The sequence below is a fragment of the Nannospalax galili genome, unplaced genomic scaffold (genome assembly GCF_000622305.1).
Source record: "Nannospalax galili isolate Female #2095 unplaced genomic scaffold, S.galili_v1.0 scaffold291, whole genome shotgun sequence".
NCBI classification, from domain to species: Eukaryota; Metazoa; Chordata; class Mammalia; order Rodentia; family Spalacidae; genus Nannospalax; species Nannospalax galili.
The window spans coordinates 2133788-2140696 of NW_008330588.1; the positions used below are offsets into that span (position 1 = coordinate 2133788).

The 6909-nt window shown below is 39.6% G+C and overlaps 1 non-coding gene across 1 annotated transcript; it reads right to left on the reverse strand.

The window, feature by feature from the left end:
- Positions 1 to 357: 357 nt before the first annotated feature.
- LOC115067318 lies at positions 358 to 488 on the reverse strand. Its single transcript, XR_003846747.1, has one exon. It is a non-coding gene; the product is annotated as a small nucleolar RNA SNORA49 (small nucleolar RNA).
- Between the last annotated feature and the right edge of the window lie 6421 nt (positions 489 to 6909).

Genomic DNA, 6909 nt, shown 5'->3' on the forward strand with positions numbered 1-6909 from the left:
GGTTTATTTTTTTTGCAGACTCTATTGCAAACTTTCAAAGCCATAATTTTACTTATGGGCATCAGTTCAGCTGCCCTCATCCTTCTTCATGATTTGTAAACAACTAATTGTTGCTGGGGGTAGGGGATAGGCTTACAAGGCCTTACCCCTCCCTGAAGACCCATAGGCAGCTAATGGTTGCTAGGGAAGAGAGAGACATTTACTTCAATGGTGTATCACTGGTAAATTGCCTATATGCTCCTGTAACTAAACCAAATTAAGCTCATTAGTTCATAAAAATTAGGAAGATGCTGCTTTTCTTTGGGGTCTTTTTTGCCTAGCCAATTCCTACCTCTATTCTTTTGCTTTGTTTTGTTTTCTGTCAGCCCAATCTGTAGGGCCCACAAGAAAGCAGCATCTTGTTGGGGAGGGAGCTGGGCTTTTTCCTCTATCCTCAAGCAATGCCAGGACACCCTACAGGCAAGAAGCCTGGAGTAAGCCTGAGGAAGCTTACCTCCTATACTTACCACACCATCCTCTTAACATATTCTGTCCCAAAGGCCAAAGCTGTCAAAAGTATTTGGGAGTTCTTTATCTAATCCCTAAAAGATTTTAGGGTTACCTCTTCAGAGGGTGGAATGTTAGAGTAGCAAAAAAGCCTAAGAAAGAAAAGAAAGAAAGAAAGAAAGAAAGAAAGAAAGAAAGAAAGAAAGAAAGAAAGAAAGAAAGAAAGAAGGAAGGAAAGAAAAAGAAAGCACATGAAGTTGTCATGGGGAGACATGGGAGGTGTTGGAGGGGAGGGAGTGGGTGCAGATTTCATCAAAACACCTTATATGCATGTATGAAATTCTCAATAAAGTTTTTTCAAGTTAAAAAATTGGGGGGAGGAGGAAGAGGAGAAGGAGAAGGAGGAGGACGTGGAGTAGAAGGGTGATGGTTGGAAAGAGAAAAGGGATCAGCAGGAGTAGGAGGGGGTCAACGGAGGGTAATGGAGAGTGAATATGATCACAGCACATTATATATGTATGAAAATGCCATAATGAACCCCATTATTATGTATAATCAATATATGTAATGAAAACCTTACTTTTTTATTGATAATAGTTCATCCACAGTTGTACAAACATGTATTCTAAGCTTCTTTAAGTTCTCATGAAACTTCCTCATCATTAGTCACTTGCATGAAATTTTATTGTTTCTTAGGAATGTGGTTTGTAAGATGTGAATTCACTAAAAATAAAACATACAGAGCCGAGCGAGGCATGGATTGGGGAGGGGATCTAAATTTGAAATTTGATTAAGAAGTGTATGAAATGACAAAAGTGCAATTTAAAAATTGAGGAAAAAATGTATAGAGCCTGGAATTCGATCAATTTTATAAATGTTCCTTCCATGTATACTTGAAAGAAAGTACATTCTCCAAATGTTGGTGGGGGTTCTATACAAATTCCTTAAAGTGAACTTGTTAAATGTGTTGCCCAGATCTTCTGGGTCATTATTGGTTTTTCGACCCACTCGATCTCTCAGTCACTGAGGGCAAGGCATTAAACTGACCAAGTTATAGGAAAAATCTATCCATTTGTCTAGAGTTGGCTCAGTTTTTCTTTATACTTTTCGAAGCTGTACTATTCAAAGTTAGAATTGTTACTTACTGATAGCAACTCAAACCTTTATTGGTATGTAGTGAGTGTTTCTTTATCTCTAAGCATGTTTTCAGCCTAAAGGCTATTTTCTCTGAGGTATAATTACATCTATAATTATATCCAATGCCAGAATTCTTTTAACATTTGCTTGGTTATGATGTTTTTCCTCTTCTTTAATTTCAACCTTTTTATATCCTTAGATTTTGATATATATCTTGTAAATTGCTAGTATTTGAACTTTGCATTGTTTTGATATGCTTTTAAAATCCATTTTAACATTCTTTATCTTTTAACTGGAGCATTTAGTCTTTATGCATTGACTATAATTTCTCATAGATTTGTAGTTGTTTCTACCATTTTATTTGAAACTTAAAAAAAAAAAAAAAAAAAAAAAAAAAAAAGGTAAGAAGGATCAACAAAATTGTGAGGCTGAGATTCCCGTTTCACTTTTTCTTATCCTAGTCTTAGACACCTTTCACTCTACATTAGTAGTTGTTAAATGTGTTCAATTAAGACTAACATATTAAATTAAGTGAAAGTCAATTGTCTCAGAATAAGGAAAAGTATGGTATATCCAGATGGGATGCTGTCAACATGAGTTTGCAGCTCCCCATAACTAGGCCAAAAAGAGTTGGAAGGGAAGGGAGAAAGGCTGATCTGCTCCATCACTTATCTTTTCTCTCAAACAACAAGGATTCCGAGTGTTTTAAACCCTTTCATTCCCATCTTGGTTTTTAGTAGTTATCCCTGGTCAAGATCTTATGCTCCCTTTTTAAACTCCACACAAGAGGCACAATGAGCATGGATTTTTACGATCAATGTTCACCTACTATTTTCTTTACGCACCAATCCTTCTAGTAAATCAGACCTTACTTTTAATACCATTCTCCTTCCTAAATTAAGACTCTTCGGAGGTTCCTTTAGTAAAAGCTATTGCCAATAAACACATGCTGGTTCGTTGCCAGGAAATTTCTTTTTTGTGGTCTCCATTCTTAAAAGGAGTTTCCCAGGACCCTGTGTTGTCAGTCACGTCCCCAAAGAAAAGTGAGTCTCGTTCCCCTATATTCGTGATTTGATTGTTAGTTTTGAGAAACTGTCTAGTTTTCATCACTATGTGGTAACTTCTTTTCTTTCATTATGCTTTTCCCTTGTCTTTGGAGTCCTGTCTTTTCACTGGAGCAAATCTGGACATGGATTTAATAACCTTAAGTACAGTTATCTTCCATCAAATTTGAAAAACCCCTCAGTATCTTTAAAACTTAGGTGACCTCCTCTCTCTTTTCTTCTTTTCATTGCTTCCTCTTTTTAGTTTACTTTTTAATCTCTTATTTATTGAATTTTTGTGTATTTCATACAAAACATCTTAATCACCTTTCTACCCCTCCCTCGTCAGCACCCTCCCATAGCCCTCCCCCTGCCCCTGCTGTATTTCATGCATTCTGTCACTTATGTTAAAGCCTAACCATCCAAGTTGGTGTATCTCTTTTTATATTCCAAAGATGGAGATGCTGGACTACTTGCTGTACCATCATCTATGGTCCAAATTCTCTCAACCTCCTTCACATCTATCTCTCAATTCACTTATCTTCTCTTCAGGTGCCCACTAAGCTATAACCTCATGTCTAAATGTATTTTGTTTCTAGTTTTATTTAGTGCCTTTTCAAACTCTGCTCTTCGATTATCATAATTTTGGAAGAGGGGAATTAATGTACTTTTTGTTATCTCGTCTGCTCTATCAAGGATGTAAACATCTTTGCTTTGATTTCTCTATCTGCCTGTTCCAATACTCAGTCCTTGTGCTTCTGACTGTGGAGCTGGTGGCTGTGCTGACTTTTGCTCAGCAGAAATTGGTGTCCTTGTCCTCATCAGCTTATGGATTTCTCACTGTGAACTCATGTTCCTAGGATCTTAACCTGAGGAGTTCTCAAGCCTGTGGTTAGAATGTTTATATTCATTTCTTTCCAATATCTAGAGGCATGCCAACTTGGGACAGCTCAAAGCTAAATTTTCGGTATATAGCCTTTCAATCTGTATAATACAAATGCAGGCACCAGACCTGTATTTGGGAGGATTTGTGGATAAGAGTTCTCTGGAGAGATGTGTTTGTGTCTAATCTATCCAGAGCTAACAGCATATCTTCTAACAGTTTTTCTGTGAAGCAGGTAAATATTTCAGGTTGCACACTCAGGTGACAAATGCTGTGCACACCGGAGCTCACTAACTCACCTTCATTCAGGTCACTAGTCCCTGGTCTATGGGGAACTCACAGACTTTCCCAGGCACACAACACGTTTGGTGAGTTGTACCAAGGGGAGCTCCTTTGCCCTCCACCATTCCTGCTCCACAGACTTCATTTGCCATATTTTCTACCATAGGAAGACTTCCAAAGAGAAACAAAGAAGAAAACATCCTTCCTATCTATTCTAGAGAACAGGAGGGCCCAAGTTTTAGTTACTTTCAATCGCTGTGATAGAAACACTGATCAAAACCAACTTGGAGAAAAAGGTTTCTTTGGTTCACATCTCCTGGGTCACAGTTCATCACTAAGGGAGTCCAAGGTAGGAAATCATGGCAGGAACCTTAAAGCAGGAGCTGAAGCACAGGCCATGGGGGAATGCTTTTACTGGCTTGGTCCCTTGGCCTATGCTCACCCTGCTTTCTTATACAACACAGGCCCACCTGCCCGGGGTGGCACCACCCACAGGGCAGGAACCTTAAAGCAGGAGCTGAAGCATAGGCCATGGGGGAATGCTTTTACTGCCTTGGTCCCTTGGCCTATGCTCACCCTGCTTTCTTATATAACACAGGCCCACCTGCCCAGGGGTGGCACCACCCACAGTGGGCTGGGCCCTCCCACATCACTCAATAATCAAGAAAATGCCCCACAGACCTGACCACAGGCCAGTCCAATGGAGGTAATTCCCCAGTTGAGGCTCCCTCTACCCAAGTGTGCCAAGATAACAACTAAAGCAATCCAGCACAGTCTACTTGCAAGAGTTGCCTGCAATTGTTACCGTCAGAGACATGATTCTTTAGAGCTAAACTGAAAAAGGATCTATTAAACTAAAAAAGGATCTATTAAGATTGGTGTTATATATATATATATATATTCCTTTGATCTCCAAAGGGAAGACAGCAGGGATAAGGAGTTTCATTTGTACCTAGAGAGGGAGAGTGCTGGTGGTGAGAGTAGAGAAACGCTCAAAGTGAAATTAGAGAGGCACATGCTAATATCTGGGAATGAGGAGCTGGTTGGCCAGAGAATAACATGACTCTTCCTAGGGAAACTAAGAGTGCACTGGAGCGAATATCAAGTAGAAATAGAGTGCTAAATAAAACCACCGTGTATTTACTAACTTAACAAGAGCCGAGCTGTATCATAGGGACAGATGTCCAAGAAACAGATGAGTAACAGTTGCATGTTTCACATCAGAGGTATAGAAATCAGCTAGTCATATTTTCTCAGTTGAGGGAAACAGAATCCAGAAAACTAAAATGATTCCCTGAGATTGTACTGTGGGTATTTAAGTTTAGCTCTAGGTGCATGGCTAGATCTTCCAGTACAGTTTCTGTCTTCTAACAGATCCTAACAACTTTTACATCCCAACACAGTATGCATACACAGAATATTGGTTGAAAAGAACGTTTACAAGTTGTATGAAGATTGGCCAAAGTGCTTACAATCAGTGATGATGAATTGCTCAGCCCAAAATTGGACAGCTGTATCACCCCTCCAAGGCTCAAGGAGCATTGCAGAAGTAGGAATAGAAAGAACTCAAGAGCCAGAGGATGTGATATGCTACAAAAAGATGTTTTCTGGTATGACACAGCCATTGCACTGAGGGACATGCTGCAGTTGTGGTTATCTGCACAGGATTAGGACTATCAACATTTCATCATGGATTGGAGAGGGGTCCATGAAGGCTCACTCCTCCCTGAAGGACTATTGGCAGCTAATGGTTGTTGGGGAAAGACTGTCATCTTCTTCAGTGGGTAGCCACTGGTAAATTTCCCTTGCTGTATTAACTGACTTCCCATTCATACTCAGGGAAGAAGCTCTAATTAAACTCAGTGGATCACACACGAAAAGAAGCCAGGAAAATTGGAGGGGACTTGTTGAGAAGGGTTCCAGTGGGAGAGGAAGAGGGAGTAAGGGAATCAGGGATGAAAGCCACCAAAGCTCATTATATAAATATATGAAAGTTTCAAACAAACCAAAAAGAGTTACATGAAAAAGAAAATCAGTAGTGAGATAGGCTTGGGGAATTCTGAGTTGGACAGAGTTAATGTTTTGGAAGCCTTCCTCCCATTTTAGTATACAGCTGTTATTTGTAATGCTCAAAGAAAGGGGAATAGAATATTTAACTTCCCAGACTTATTTAACTATGGGATCTGATTTTGAATTCAGCATCTCAAGGAATTAATGTTTAGTGGAGAACAATTTGGAACGTGGTATGCTATGTAGTTACTCATGAAATTCTCCAAGTCTTCCAAAATGTTTTCCTGAATTCATAACAACCAGTATTATGAATCACAGGCCATCTGCCTAGCCTGGTGCTGGGGCAGCCAAGGACACTGACATGAATAAAGTCTCTGACCCCCATAGGCTTACATTTCACTAGCAGTATTCAGAGATGTGCATAAATAATTCTAGCCATAACATGGTCAAGTACCTTTTGAAAATTATGAAAAGCTTTTAATGTTAAAATTTTGAAATTTTCACATGGACTCATGTAGAGATATTGTATGTGTAATTTTTCAGTAGGTTTTTGGACCATTAGGATTCTGTTTTTTTTTATACTAGCTAAGCATTATTTATCTCTCCTCTCCATGTGTATAGGTGAAGGTTACATAACAAGAAAGAGTACCGAACAGGAGAAACCTTCCTTTGAGTTGTTGGCCAGGGCAGTCCAAGAGATTCCCCAAATTACACAGGCTACTGCCCTTGATTGCATCCCAGACTTGAAGGTAAGACCCTATTGCTGAAAATAGGATGCACTTCGGACACAGGATTTGGAGCAATGGAGCTGGAACTCACCTGGAAATCTCCCCTGAAGGCTAACTCTCATACCTTTGGAGAGGACTATGCAAGCTTATAAGGGAGGACATCAATTGATGGTTCAACTCCAGCTTCAAGGTCTGAAAACCTCATCAATGACCAACACAGCAAACAACATTGGTAGTGGCACTTTTATCTTGGAGGTGATCAACAGCTATCTAAATGGACTTAAAGCACACTCTATGGGAGGAAACTCATGTGTGGTACTATAAACATAGTCAAATACAC